Genomic DNA, 16,125 nt, shown 5'->3' on the forward strand with positions numbered 1-16,125 from the left:
CCAAGCAAGCGTTAGGTCATAGCCTGTTCCTCTTCCTTATTTGAAGGTGTTTTTACCTTTCTCAACATTCTGCAAGTTACTTCCTCCTTCCTTTGTTCTCCTCTGCCTTTGCCTCTTTTAAAAGGTTCTAAGTTGCCAGCCAGTCGGGACAAATACAGAATATGAGGTCCAGCCAATGAAAACTGGACACAGCAGTAGGGTGGACGCATCAGGTTATAAATGACCCTGTCTCCTTTGTTCGATATACTCAAGGGGCAAAACTGCTGGCGAGTGTACCCTTTCTGCAGAAAGTATAAAAATGGCCTTGCTGAGGAAATTAAATTTATGTTCAAGTACTATTTCTTTACGGCACTGGGGAACAAGCCTGTCAAACACATACTGGCTGCAGAATCTGCCCTCTGAAATGGCTGCGATCCTGTCTCAAATTGATTTGAGCAGAAAAGGGGAAGTGACTGGCAGAAAAGCCCAGAGATAGATCTGTATTTAGGTACAGTTGTTTGTCCAGAGACAGATCTGTGTTTAGATAGGGTTGCTTGTAGGGCCAGGGATGACAGCATCAAGCCCTGCCTCTTTTTACTCTTGGCTCTCTGCTTTCTTCTCTGTTGGCTTCCTTCTCAAGCCAGCTCTCTCTGTGGGGTGACAAATGACCACTGGCAACCTATGCTCACATTGTACCTGTGTTTAGCAATTTCAGAGGTAAGAAATACTTCTTTCCCGACATCTATACAAATTCAAAGGGTAAGGCTGGGCACGGTGGTTCACGCCTGTAATCCCAGCACTTTGGGAGACCAAGGCAGGAGGATCACCTGAGGTCAGGAGTTCGAGATCAGCCTGGCCAACATGGCGAAATTCTGTCTCTACTAAAAATACAAAAGTTAGCTGAGCCTGGGCTACTCAGGAGGCTAAGTCAGGAGAATTGCTTGAATCCAGGAGGTGGAGGCTGCAGTGAGCCAAGATCTTGCCACTGCACTTTGGCCTGGGTGACAGAGCGAGACGCAGTCTCAAAAAAACAAAACAAACAACAAAAGCAAATTCAAAGGATAACTCTGGTTGGCTAGCTGGGGTCATGTGACTATCCGCACCCTAACATTGTGCTAAGGAGGATGGGCTATTTTGATTGTCCCCTAGGTCTGAGATAATGACTCTGTTTACTATCAGACAGCCCCACTGGGTAGTAGGGGACACTTTTCCAAGTTGCTGGGCAGGTAATTGTTTCTTAGGGCTGCCGCAACGAATCCCAACTTACTTGGTGGCTAAAAACAACAGACATCTCTTATCTCACAGCTCTGGGGGGTAGGAGTTCTACATCAGTGTATTAGGGGGACTATATTCCCTCTGATGCCTTGAAGGAATTATCCTTTCTTGCCTCTTTCAGCTTCTGTGGCCCCAGGAAATCCTTGGAGTTCGTTGGCCTGTAGCTGTATCACCCAATCTCTGCCTCCATCTTCACAGGATGGCCCCTTCTGTGTTTCTCCTGTCATGTCTGTGCCTTCTTTTCTTATAATTACATGTGTTGGGGTGTGCTCAGAGCAGGGGGCCCGAAGAATGCCTCCTCTGTTTACAACACACCCAACAGTAATCTGGGGTCATTGTGACAAGGGACACAGAGCTTGTGACCTCCCTACAAACAAATGCCCTACAGATGAAAAAAAAAAAAAAAAAAGAACATGAGTCAGGCCAGGTGTGCTGGCTCAGGCCTGTAATCCCAGCACTTTGGGAGGCCAAGGTGGGAGAATTGCTTGAGCCCAGGAGTTTGAGACAAGCCTGGGCAATATAGCAAGACCCCATCTCGACCACACACAAAAAATGTGTTACTGGTTTTAGGGTCCACTCAATTAATCCATAATAATCTCATCTCAAGATCTTCCACTTAATTGCATCTGCAAAGACCCGTTTTCCAAATAAAGTCATATTCACAGGTATAGGGTGAGGGTTAGGAGTTGGACTTAGATTTTTGGGGGCCACAATTCCACCCCCTATAGGGCAGAAATAAATAGATAGCCACTGCACTCCACCCGTTGACTACCTGGCATCCACCCATGGCCTTTTCCACATAAACAGTTCCAGAAACGCACCACCCCAGTGCGGTACAGGCTGCCCACATCCAAGCAAAGCTGATGTGCATTCTTCTCAGTCAGGCCTTGATACTTCTCTTTTTTTTTTTTTTTGAGACGGAGTCTCGCTCTGTCGCCCAGGCTGGAGTGCAGTGGCCGGATCTCAGCTCACTGCAAGCTCCGCCTCCCGGGTTCACGCCATTCTCCTGCCTCCGCCTCCCAAGTAGCTGGGACTACAGGCGCCCGCCACCTCGCCCGGCTAGTTTTTTGTATTTTTAGTAGAGACGGGGTTTCACCGTATTAGCCAGGATGGTCTCGATCTCCTCACCTCGTGATCCGCCCGTCTCGGCCTCCCAAAGTGCTGGGATTACAGGCTTGAGCCACCGCGCCCGGCCCCTTTTTTTTTTTTTTATGAGATAGAGTTTCCCTCTGTCACCCAGGCTGAAGTGCAGTGGCACAAGTATGGCTCACTACAGCCTCAACCTCCCAATCTCAAGCCATCCTCCCATCTCCCTCCCGAGTAGCTAGGACCACAGGCATATGCCACCATGCCTGGCTAATTTTTAAATATTTTGTAGAGAAAGGATCTTGCTGTGTTGCCCAGGCTGGTATTGAACTCCTGGCCTAAGCAATCCTCCTGCCTCAGCCTTCCAATGTGCTGGGATTACAGGCGTGAGCCACCATGCCAGGACCTTAGTCCATTTACTGATAACTCTGTAAGCTGCCAACTGGAGCTAGTCAAGTCATGCTGTAGAATCTGGACCTTGTCCCCCCTACACCTGCCCCCTCTACACCCTGTTCTCCTCGAGCCTTCCTTCAGACTGCAGCCTTCTGGCCTCCCCCCCAACACACTGGGCCGGGGCCAGAGGGATGAGGCCTGGGCTGTCTGGCCCCTTGCCTTCAGGCTGTTTGTGGTTTGGCCAGGCAGGCGACACAGGGCAGAAGCGGCAGGCAAGGAGCCAGGGGAAACTGCTTCTTCGGGTTTCTGTCCCCTCTCACACTGTGTCCTCCTTCTCTCAGCCTTTACCAGTGCTCTTAGCCTGGGGCAGGGAAGCTGACTTTTGCAATCCTGAAATACGATTTTCTGGTTCTCAGCTCAGTTGAATTGCTTGCCCCAGGCGGAAAGAGAAACTCATGGCTTTCTTTTCTCCTTCCCTGCTTTCAGAAAGGTCAATTGGGACTAAAGTGCATCTTTTTCTCACAGAACTTACTGAAGGCTGAAGAAGGGGCAGCACACCCCAGGCACCTGCCTTTTTTTTTTTTTTAACGAGTCCTACCAATTTCCAGCATCATTGAGCATGTGGTCTGACTCACTGGGCTCAACAGGAGAAGCTTTGGCTACCTTGCACCACCTGATAGATGTTGCTCACCCCTGAGTCAGGAAGGGGGACCCCATCTTACACCCACCTTAACCCAGCAAATTCCAGATATTAGGGTCTGTCATTTGCAAAACCCTGCTCCTGGTACAGAATTCTGAGTTACTTAGGACACTTGATTGCAGTTGATGTTAAGAAAGATCCAGGCTGGGTGCGGTGGCTCACACCTGTAATTCCAGCACTTTGGGAGGCTGAGACAGGTGAACTGCTTGAGCCGAGGAGTTCGAGACCAGCCTGGGCAACATGGAGAAACCCCATCTCAACAAAACAAAAAACAAAAAAATATTAGCCAGGCATGGGGGTGGTGGCATGTGCCTGTAGTCTTAGCTACTGGAGAGGCTGAAGTGGGAGGATCACTTGAGCGCAGGCACGGAGGTTGCAGTGAGCTGTGATCACACCACTGCACTCCCACCTGTGTGACAGAGCGAGACTCTGTCTCAAACCAAAAAAATAGAATAAAAAATGAAAGAAAGATCCAGAAAGGGGATTGTATTAGCCTATATAACTGGGAAGCAGGAAAGGCTGGATCCAGATACCTAAATGCCAGGATAAGGACTTTGTCTGTTTCTTACCCCCCTTTGTCCCCTGTGACTCTCTGGCCCTTCTTTCTGCTTTCCTTTCTACTGGTTTTAATGGGTTTTCAGGCCGATTTTCATGGAGCTCTAGGCTCACAATGCATTTATGTCTAGCAATCCACTTAGATTCTGAGTTATTCCAACAGAAGACACAGGGAGGGCTCTGACTGGGCTCTCTTGGGACCTCTGCTCACCCCCTGTATTAAGTAACCACCGAGGCTAGATGAGTGGAAATACCCTGGTTAGTCGGCCTGAGTCACATGGTACTATTGATGAGACCACATGATTGGCAGCCCTTCTGGGTTGGGGAAAAGACAGTTTCTGAAAGAAAAAAAAAATGCTAGGGAGACAAAATCAAATGTTGAGGGGCTGGGCTCTCAGCACATTCTTGGTTTGCATTCTCCAGTGGGTCAGAAGCCTGACAATCCGCCTAGCCTCTGCCTTGAGCCTCAGGGGACCCAGTTCTATTCCTGCATCCTTAGCCATCATCTACACACTTTTTATCTTTTCTTTTAAGTTTTTAAAAATTGTGAAATCTATATACATATAAGCCATATGTTCAACTTAAAGAATAGTAAACAACTGTGTCCCTACGATCCAAGTTAAGAAATAGATCAGAGTCAGTTTCTTAGACGCTTCTATATGTGCTTCTCCCCAGTCGTGTGCTCTTCTGTCTCTACCCAAGGGAAATTACAGACTTCGTGCTTTTCTTTATAGTTTTCCTATATACACCCTTAAGTCTCTAAGTACTATACGGTTTGGTGTTGCAAAGCCCAGAAGCCTATTTTAATGCTGTATATAAGAATATGCTAGCTGGGTATGGTGACTCACACCTGTAATCCCAGCACTTTGAGAGGCTGTGGCAGGAGGGTTGCTGAAGCCTAGGAGTTCAAGACCAGCCTGGGCAATATAGGGAGACCCCTTCACTACAAAATAAAAAATTTTTAAAAAAAGAATATGCTATATTTCTGTGACTTTTATTCAACATGAATAAAACATTCAACATGATGTTTTTTGTTTTTTGAGACCGAGTTTTGCTCTTGTTGCCCAGGCTGGAGTGCGAAAGTGATGCGATCTCGGCTCACCCCAACCTCTGCTTCCCGGGTTCAAGTGATTCTCCTGCCTCAACCTCCCTAGTAGGTGATCCACCCGCCTTGACCTCCCAAAGTGCTGGGATTACAGGCATAAGCCACCACGCCCAGCCTCAACATAATGTTTTGGAGCTTCGTTTGTGTTGATGCAGGTAGCTGTAGTTTATTTTTCACCACGTATAGTATTACATTGTATGATTTTCCCACATTGCATATGCTCTTTAGAGTGTATATCTAAGAATGGAATTGCAAGGTTTAAAGGTACTTCCATGCTATGGGATAATGCTATTTTTTTTTCCCTAAAGTGGTTTATAACAATCAACCCTTGCACTACAAGTCAGTGATAGTGTTTTGGTTGACCTCATTCTTACCAATTTTAATTTTTGGTAACACCACGAGTGTGGCCTGTGTTTCATTATAGTTATAATTTGCATGTATTCAATTACTATTGAAGTGAAGAATCTTTTCTTTTTTTTTTTTTGAGATGGAGTCTCACTCTGTTGCCAGGCTGGAGTGCAGTGGTGCAATCTCAGCTCACTGCAACCTCCACGTCGCAGATTCAAGCCATTCTCCTCCCTCAGCCTCCCGAGTAGCTGGGACTACAGGCGCGTACCACCATGCCCAGCTAATTTTTGTATTTTTAGTAGAGACGGGGTTTCACCATGTGGGCCAGGATGGTCTCGATTTCTTGACCTTGTGATCCACCCACCTCAACCTCCCAAAGTGCTGGGATTACAGGCGTGAGCCACTGCACCTGGCCATAATTTTTTCTTCTTTATTTATTTTTATTTGAGACAGGGTCTCATTCTGTCACCCAGGCTGGAGTGCAATGGTACCATCACAGCTCGTGCAGCCTCAACCTCCTGCATTCAAGCAATCTTACCACCTCAGCCTCCCAAGTAACTGGGATCACAGATGTGCACCACCACGCCCAGCTAACAGTGGAGAATCTTTTCATGTTTATAAACCAGCTGTTTTTTCTGTACTGTAAATGCCTGTTTATAGCTTTCCCCCCATTTTTTTAATGAATGGGTGGTCTTTTTCTTATTGATTAATAAGAGTTCTTTATATATTCTGGATGACAATTATTCCATATCAGTTTTATGTTTTTTTCTTTTTGTGATAGGGTCTCACTTTGTTGTTTAGGCTGGAGTGCAGGGGCAAGAACATGGCTCACTGCAGCCTCAACCTCCCCGGCTCAAGCAAGCCTCCTGCCTTAGCCTCCCAAGTAGCTGGTATTACAGCCACATACCACCACGCCCGGCCAAGTTTGGTATTTTTAGTAGAGACAAGGTTTTACCATGTTGGCCAGGCTGGTCTAGAACTCCTGGCCTCAAGTGATCTTCCTGTCTTGGCCTTCCAAAATGCTAGGATTATAGACATGGAATATCATGCCTGTCTCAGTGTTATATGTTCATATATCTACTTGCAGTTTGGGAATGCTTTTGCATTTTATTGATGGTGACTCTTGGACAGAAGTTCCTAATTTTGATGTCAAATTTATCTTCTCTAGGAAACCTTTCCCAGCTTGGGATTCTTTTCTATTATCTTATAGAAGTTTCTAATTTTGTCCTTCATATTTCATACTTCATATTTAAGTATTTGATCTACCTGGATTTGATTTTTGTTACTGATAATTAGCTTCCAATTTTACTTTTATTTATTTATTTTTTTGAGACAAAGTTTTGCTCTTGTTGCCCAGGCTGGAGTGCAATGGCACGATCTCAGCTCGCTGCAACCTCTGCCTTTTGGGTTCAAGTAATTCTCTTGCATCAGCCTCCCAAGTATCTGGGATCATACTCAGCTAATTTTGTGTTTTTAGTAGAGACAGCATTTCTTCATGTTGGTCAGGCTGATCTTGAACTCCTGACCTCAGGTGATCTGCCCACCTTGGCCTCCCAAAGTGCTGGGATTACAGGCATGCGCCACCGCACCCAGCCCCAATTTTACTTTTGTACCCACTTGTCTGCAATTCCCTCTCTGTCAGAAATCAAATTTCTAGACATGACTGTGGGTTTTATTTTGTCTTATTCTCCCTGAACTTTCAAATTTCCTATGTTGAACTTCATTTTTTTCCAAAATTCATTGTAGACCAATATTTGTAAGTACAATAAATATTAATTACTATGGGCAGGGTATGGTCGCTCACTCCTGTAATTCCAGCACATTGGAAGGTGAAGGCGGGAGGATCACTTGAGCCTAGGAGTTCAAGACCAGGCAGGGCAACATAGTGAGATCCCATCCCTATAAAAAAAAAATTAGTTTAGCATGGTGGTGCATGCCTGTAGTCCAAGATACTTGGGAGACCCATAACTTTTTCTTTTTTATTTCTTGAGACAGAGTCTTGCTCTGTCACCCAGGCTGGAGTGCAGTGGCGTGATCTCGGCTCACTGCAACCTCCGCCTCCTGAGTTCAAGTGATTCTCCTGCCTCAGCCTCTTGAGTAGCTGGGATTACAGGTACCCACCACTACGCCCAGCTAATTTTTGTATTTTAGTAGAGACGGGGTTTTGCCATGTTGGCCAGGGTGGTCTCAAACTCCTGCCATCAGGTGATCCACCAGCCTCGGCCTCCCAAAGTGCTGGGATTACAGGCGTGAGCCACTGCGCCCAGCCAGAACTTTTTCATCTTCCCAAACTGCAATTCCACAGTCATCCCTCCTTTCCCCCAGCCCCTGGCAACTACCATTTTACTTTCCATCTTTATGAATTTGACCATTCCAGGTTCCTCATATCAGTGGAATCATAGAATATTAGTTCTTTTGTGTCTAGTTTCTTTTACTTATAATGTCTTTCATGTCTCCAAGGTACATCCATGTTATGGCATATATCAGAATTTCATACTTTTTTGGCTGGGCGCGGTAGCTCATGCCTGTAATCCCAGCACTTTGGAAGGCTGAGGTGGGCAGAGCACCTGAGGTCAGGAGTTTGAGACCAGCCTGGCCAATATGGTGAAACCCCCATCTCTACTAAAAATACAAAAATTAGCCGGGTGTGGTGGCAGGCCTCTGTAATCCCAGCTACTTGGGGGGCTGAGGCAGGAGAGTTGCTTGAACCTGGGAGGCAGAGGTTGCAGTGAGCCGAGATCTTGCCACTGCACTCCAGCCTGGGTGACAACAGCGAGACTCTGTCTCAACAACAACAACAAGAATTTCATTCTTTTTAAAGGCTGAATAATATTCCATTGTCTGTATATACCAAATTTATCTGTTTATCCATCAGTGGACATTTGCTTCCACCTTTTGGCTATTGAGGATAATACTGCTATGAACATTGGTATACAAATATCTGTTCGAATTTCTGCTTCCCATTCTTTTGGGTATATACCAGAAGTGGAATTACGGGATTACATGCTAGCTCAATGTTTAATGTTTTAAAATTATATCTATTTTTTCTAGAGATGGGTCTTACTATGTTTCCCAGGATAGTCTCAAACTCCTGGCCTCAAGCAATTCTTCCGTCTCAGCCTCCCAGAGTGCTGGGATTACAGGCATGAACCACCGCCTGTAGCCCAGTGTTAATTTTTTGAGAAACGGCCATACTGTTTTCACAGAGGGCTACACCATTTTACCATCACACCAGCAGTGTACAAGGGTTCCAATTACTCCATGTCCTCACCGATACTTCTTTTCTAATTTTGCTTTTGTCTTTGATAATAGCCATCCTAATGTGTGTCAAGTGGTATCTCATTGTGGTTTTGATTTGCAGTTCTGTAATGAGGTCGAGCGTCTTCTCATGTGCTCAGTATAGCTTCTTTGGAGAAAGGGCCATTCAAGTCCTTTGCCCATTTAATTGGACTATTCATTTGTTTTTTGGGTTGAGTTGTGGGAGCTCTTTCACTCCATCTTAATTACCATGGTTTTCTGTATCTTAATATCTGGTAGAGGACAAGCCCCCAACCCCAACACACACCTGTCTGTTGCTCTTAATTTAAAAGTGATTTGTTATTTTTTGGCCATTGACCGTTCCCTGTAAGTTTTGGAATCAGTGTGTTTGGTTCCTTTTTAAAAGCCCGTTAGGATTTTGATTGGAATTGCCTAGAATATACAGTTTAAGGAGAACAGATATTTTTACAACATTGCGTCTTTCTGTCGTGAACGTGCTGTCTCTCCATTTATTAGTTCTTTAATGTTTTTAAGTAAAGTTTTACCGTATTTTCCATAAATTGTCTTCACATATTTTGTTAGATTTATTCCTGGGTAATTGATATTTATTCATGCTATTATAGATGATATCATTCAAAATTAGATTTCTTTTTTTTTTTTTCCTGGGATAGAGTCTCCATCTGTCACCCAGGCTGGAGTGCAGTGGCACCGTCTCAGTTCACCACAACCTCGGCTTCCCGGGTTCAAGCGATTCTCCTGCCTCAGCCTCCTGAGTAGCTTGGACTACAGGCATGTGCCATCATGTTCGGCTAATTTTTGTATTTTTAGTAGAGACAGGGTTTCGCCGTGTTGCCAGGCTATTCTCAAGCTCCTGACCTCAGATGATCCCCCCGCCTTGGCCACCCAAAGTGCTGAGATTACAGGCGTGTGCCACCGCGCCCGGCCTCACAATTACATTTCTAACTGTTACTGGTGTATAGAAGTGCAGATGACTTTTACATATTTATTTGGTATACAGAAACCTTCCTGAACTCACTTACTAATTTTACTAATTTATTTGTGTAGATAATGTTGAGTTTTCCATGCAATCATAATATCTGCAGGTTTTTTCTTCCTTCCCAAGCCTTTACACATTTTTTTCTTTTTCTTTTTGTGACAGGATGTCACTCTGTAGCCCAGGCTGGAGTGCATTGGTGTGATCTCTGCTCATTGCAACTTTCCCCTCCCAGGCTCAAGCAGTCCTCCAACTCAGCCTCCCAAATTCCTGGGATTACAGGCGTGAGTCACCGTGCCCTGCCGCCTTACGCATTTTTATTTGCTTTCTCATTCTTGTTCTACTACACAGGCTGGTATAATGTGATGATATTGGGAGTTCTTAGGCCTTGCTCCTGATCTTCACGGGGATGCTTTCAACATTCACTATTAAGTATGGTATAGGCAGGCCAGGCACGGTGGCTCATGCCTGTAATCCCAGCACTATGGGAGGCCGAAGTGGGCGGATCACCCAAGGTCAGGAGTTTGAGACCAGCCTGGCCAATATGGCGAAACCCTGTCTCTACTAAAAATATAAAAATTAGCTGGGCATGGTGGTGCATGCCTATAATCCCAGCTACTCGGGAGGCTGAAGCAGGAGAACCACCTGAACCCGGGAGGCGGAGGTTGCAGCAAGCCGAGATTGCGCCACTGCACTCCAGCCTGGGCAACAAGAGCAAAACTCCGCCTCATTTAAAAAAAAAAAAAACCAAGTATGCAAGTATGGTATAGGCTTTTGTTCTTTTTGTTTTTAACCTTGCTAGATGTTCTTTATCAACTACTAGTTCAAATTAGTTGAGTTTTTATTATTGACAGATATTAAATGCTACTAGTATTTTTTTCTGCATTTATTGAGATGGTATCTTTTTGCCTTTAATGTGGTAACATGATGAAGTATGTGAATTGCTTTTCTATAGTAACCAGTCTTGGATTCTTGGGGTGATCCCAGCTTGGCCGGGATACATTAGCATTTCTTATACCACAGGGGCCAAAAAAAGCTGTGATACCTTTCCTTCCCATCAAAGCCAGTACTCCTGAAACAAAAGTTTTAGGAGTATTGATGGGAAGGAAAGTTAACAAGAGAAAAGCATAAGAGATTTTCTTCATGAAAGTTTTATGTGACACAAGAGCCTTTAGAAATACAGACCCAGGCCAGGCGCTGTGGCTCACCCCTGTAATCCCAGCACTTTGGGAGGCCAAGGCAGGTGAATCACTTGAGGTCAGGATTTCAAGACCAGCCTGGCCAACATGGTGAAAACCCTTTGTCTACTAAAAATACAAAAATTAACTAGGCATGGTGGTAGGAGCCTGTAATCCCAGCTACTCGGGAGGCTGAGACAGGAGAATTGCTTGAATCTGGAAGGAGGAGGTTGCAGTGAGCCGAGACGCGCCACTGGACTCCAGCCTGGGTGACAGAGCGAGACTCTGTCTCAAAAAAAAAAAAAAAAGATTGGGCACGGTGGCTCCCACCTGTAATCCCAGCACTTTGGGAGGCCAAGGCGGGTGGATCACCTGAGGTTGGGAGTTCAAGACCAGCCTGACCAACGTGAAGAAACCCCATCTCTACTAAAAATACAAAATTAGCCGGGTGTGGTGGCTCATGCCTGTAATCCCAGCTATTCGGGAGGCTGAGGCAGGAGAATCGCTTGAACCCGGGAGGCGGAGGTTGCAGTGGGCCAAGATGGCGCCATTGCACTCCAGCCTAGGCAACAAGAGCGAAACTTTGTCTAAAAAAAAAAAAAAGAAAGAAAAGAAAAAGGAAAAGAAGGCCGGGCGCGGTGGCTCAAGCCTGTAATCCCAGCACTTTGGGAGGCCGAGATGGGCGGATCACGAGGTCAGGAGATCGAGACCATCCTGGCTAACCCGGTGAAACCCCGTCTCTACTAAAAAATACAAAAAACTAGCCGGGCGAGGTGGCGGGCACCTGTAGTCCCAGCTACTCCAGAGGCTGAGGCAGGAGAATGGCGTAAACCCGGGAGGCGGAGCTTGCAGTGAGCTGAGATCCAGCCACTGCACTCCAGCCCGGGCGACAGAGTGAGACTCCGTCTCAAAAAAAAAAGAAATGTTCGAGACTCGGTATTATAAAGGAAAGAGGTTTAATCCCCAGTTCCAAATGGCTGAGGAGGCCTCGCGAAACTTAAATTCATTGCAGAAGGCGAAGGAGACTTAAGCACCTTCACAAGGTGGCAGGAGAGAGCGAGCAAGAGGGAGGGGGGAAATGTCGCGCTTTTAAGCCATCAGATCTCGTGAACTCACTCACTATCATGAGAACAACGTGGGGGAACTACCCCATGACCCAATCACCTCACACATGGTCCCTTCCTCGTCGTGAGGATGATGAGGATTACAGTTCAAGATGAGATTTGGATAGGGACACAGAGCCAGACCGTATCAGATGGGGCATGAGCTAAATCAGCAGTCAGCTCCTGAGCAGGAGCTCAACAAACTTTTAGGAAAAGAACCAGATATTTTAAATATTTTAGGCTTCCGCGACACATGCATCTCTGTTTCTATTAGTCATTGTTCTCCAGAGAAACAGAACCAATAGGAGATACAGATATAGACAAAGAGATTTAGTATAAAGAAATGGCTCACAGGATTATGGAGGCTGAGAAGTTCCAGGATCTGCCATCTGCAAGCTGGAGATAAGGACTAAATTCCAGCCTGAGTCCAAAGGCCTGAGGACCAGGAGTGCTGATGGGGCAAATCCCAGTACAAGGACAGGAAAAGACCCAGCTCAGTCAGCCAGGCAGAGAGCAAATTCTCCCTTCCTCCTCCTTCTTGTTCTCTTCAAGTCTACTGTAGACTGCATGATGACCACTGCCATTGGTAAGGATGGGATCCTCCTTACTCAGTCTACTGATTCAAATGCTAATTTCACCCCGAAACACCCTCGCAGACATACCCAGAAATAATGTTTAACCAGACCGGCGCAGTGGCTCATGCCTGTAATCCCAGCACTTTGGGAAGCCAAGGCAGGTGGATCACTTGAGGTCAGGAGTTGGAGACCAGTCTGGCCAATATGGTGAAACAACGTCTCTACTAAAAATACAAAAATTAGCTGGATGTGGTGGCTCGTGCCTATAATCCCAGCTACTTGGGAGGCTGAGGCAGGAGAATAGCTTGAACTCGGGAGGCAGAGGTTGCAGTGAGCCGAGATCGTGCCACTGCACTCCAGCCTGGACAACAGAGTGAAGCTTTGTCTCAAAAAACCGAAATTTAACCAAATGTCTGTGCACCCTGTGATACAATCAAGGTGACACATAAAATTAACCATCACACTGTAAACTAAAAAGTACCTGAGACAGGTCTCAATCAATTTAGAAGTTTATTTTGCCAAGGTTAAGGACAAGCCCAGGAGATGGGTCTATGCCTTTCTCCAAAGATGATTTTGAGGATTTCAGGATTTAAAGTGGGGAAGAGCAGGATAGAGGGGGAAGGGGGAGGCTGTGGTCACATGACTGAATCCACATGTTGCAAGAGAAAGGGAGCAGGTAAGGGAATAGTAAGTCAGCACTCTCTGTAAGGTAAGGTGAACACAGAATAGCTACCTGCAGAGATCTTTAACCTTTTATCTGTAGCTATCTGCTTAGGAACAAAAGGAAAGACAGATTCTTGCATGACTCAGCTTTCAGCTTCATTTTCTTCCTTCTGGCAAAGTGAACCAGGGTTCAAGTTTTTGCTTTTCCTTCACAATATCGTTGTTTCTCCTCTTCCTTTTCTTCCTCCTCCTCCTTCTCCTTCTTCACAACCCCTAAAAATGTAAAACCTATTCTTAGCTTACAAACCTTACAAAAAAGTTTGCCAGTTTGATTTAAACTATCTCCCCAAATCTACATCTCAGTGACATTTTGTTGTTTCCTACAATATAGTGATGCTTGCGTGATTATCTAAAGAAAATAATTTATGGGCCGGGTGCGGTGGCTCAAGCCTGGGTCCTGTAATCCCAGCACTTTGGGAGTCTGAGGCAGCCGGATCACCTCAAGTCAGGAGTTCAAGAGCAGCCTGGCCAACATGGTGAAACCCTGTCTCTACTAAAATACAAAAATTAACTGGGCATGATGGCACATACCTGTAATCCCAGCTACTAGAGAGGCTGAGGCGGGAGAATCTCTTGAACCTGTAAGGCGGAGGGTTGCAGTGAGCCTAGATTGCGCCATTGCACTCCAGCCTGGGTGACAGAGCGAGACTCCGTTTCCAAAACAAACAAACAAACAAGAAAATAATTTATGAAAGTCAAGAACCTCATAAACAGTCACCACCCGTTCGTAATCTGTGCTGCCACACCTCTACCCAGCAGATTTGCCATCTTTTGAAATGAGTACCAACCTGGACATTCCCAAGTAAAATGCCCACAACACCTAGGGGTTGTGATTAGAACAGCAATGGTTAGACTCAGGCTCTCTCTTGCTGCCCTCTCCTGGCTGGCCCATTGTTGAGGATCAGATATGAATCCTGTAGGATTTCATGAGACTCAGGAAACCTTCAGACCTGATTGCTGACCTGTAGACTTGTCAAAATTTCTACCAGTGGATAGTACTTAAGGCTGGTCATGATGGCCAAGTTTGTCTGTTATTTCTTGTAGGGTGCTCTGACTTTCTTGAGTGTAAGAGTTGTAGAAAAAGAATAGTTAGCAGGCTGGGCACAGTTGCTCACACCTGTAATCCCAGCACTTTGGGAGGCTGAGGCACGTGGATCACTTGAGGCCAGGAGTTCAAGACCAGCCTGGCCAACATGGCGAATCCCTGTCTCTACTAAAAATATAAAAATTAGCTGGGCGTGGTAGTTCCAGCTACTCGGGAGGCTAAGGCAGGAGAATCGGTTGAACCTGAGAGGCGGAGGTTGCAGTGAGCTGAGATTGCACCACCGCACTCCAGCCTGGGTGACAGAGCGAGACTCCATCTGAAAAAAAAAAAAAAAAGAAAAGAAAAAGAGGCGTTATCATATATTGAACATTTACTATGTGCCAAACATTGCTAAACAAGTATTATTTCATTTCATCCTTAGAACAATCACACGAGCTCCGTATCCCTGAACTGTTCAGCATTACCTTCACACAGGTGATACAATGGAGACCAACAGAGGTTTTTCTTTCTTTTTTTTTTTTTTTTTTTTTTGAGATGGAGTCTCACTGTGTCGGTAGGTTGGAGGGCAATGGCGTGATCTCAGCTCATTGTAACTTCCGCCTCCCAGGTTCAAGCAATTCTCCTGCCTCAGCCTCACGGGTAGCTGGGATTACAGGCGCCCACCACCACACCCGGCTATTTTTGTATTTTTAGTACAGACAGGTTTTCACCACACTGGTCAGGCTGATCTTGAACTCCCGACCTCAGGTGATCTGCCCGTCTTAGCCTCCCAAAGTGCTGGGATTGCAGGCGTGAGCCACTGCGCCCCATCTTTTTCTTTTTTTCTTTTTTTGAAATAGTGTCGCTCTGTCGCCTAGGCTGGAGTGCAGTGGCGTGATCTCGGTCCACTGCAACCTCTGCCTCCCAGTTTCAAGCGATTCTTCTGCCTCAGGCTCCTCAGTAACTGGGACTAGAGGTGCACAGCATCATGCCTGGCTAATTTTTGTATTTTTAGTAGAGACGAGGTTTCACTATGTTGCCCAGGCTAGTCTTGAACCTCAGGTGATTCATCTGCCTCAGCCTCCCAATGTGCTGGGATTACAGGCATGAGCCATCGTGCCCGGCTGGAGAGGTTAATTAACCTGCTCAAGGATCACAGGTGGTAGAGCTGGAGCTTGGCATTCAGTCCATATTTATCTGACTCCAGAACTTGTGGTCTGAATTGCTACCCAAATAGACACTTGTCTGAATTGCTACCCAAGGTTCACAATCATTTGTGCAGAGTCTAATTCAGTAGGAATAGTATGGAGCCAGAAATTTGCATTTTTAACAAGCACTCCAGGGTCCTGGAGAGCTACACTTTGAGAACACTGCCTGTCGCAAATAGAAACTGCACTGCTTCCAGTAGAAAGATGAAACTCTTCAGCAACAGAAGACTTATTCTGGAGCGGAAAAAAATGCTGGACTTTCCCTCCTTCTTTGAGTACAAGAGGAAGTTAGAAGAGGATAATAAGATGCAAAGATTTCTTATCTCTTCCTGTCCCTCAGGCCTCCCTGCCCCCACCTAAGCCCCAGAAAAGTGCACCTCAAATGAATTTGCCTGAAGAGGTATAACATTGCCCTTTGCTGACAAACGCCTGAGCAAACATATACTGGTTATTTGGTAACACTCAAAAATCTAATTGCAGCTGGGCATGGTGGCTCACGCCTGTAATCCCAGCACTTTGGAAGGCTGAGGCACGCAGATCACCCGAGGTCAGGAGTTCGAGACCAACCTGGGCAACAAGGTGAAACCCCATCTCTACTGAAGAAAAACCACACACACATAC

General features: G+C 45.9%; 1 protein-coding gene and 1 non-coding gene across 5 annotated transcripts in view; both read left to right on the forward strand.

Moving 5' to 3' along the window:
• DGLUCY (D-glutamate cyclase) overlaps window positions 1-16,125 on the forward strand; it is a 100,111-nt gene that overhangs the window by 12,164 nt on the left and 71,822 nt on the right. The gene's annotated exons all lie outside the window — the stretch shown is intronic.
• On the forward strand, window positions 1,516-1,644 carry LOC115898035. Its single transcript, XR_004057797.1, has one exon. It is a non-coding gene; the product is annotated as a small nucleolar RNA SNORA11 (small nucleolar RNA).

Source organism: Rhinopithecus roxellana, chromosome 5 (assembly GCF_007565055.1).
Source record: "Rhinopithecus roxellana isolate Shanxi Qingling chromosome 5, ASM756505v1, whole genome shotgun sequence".
Classification (NCBI taxonomy): Eukaryota; Metazoa; Chordata; class Mammalia; order Primates; family Cercopithecidae; genus Rhinopithecus; species Rhinopithecus roxellana.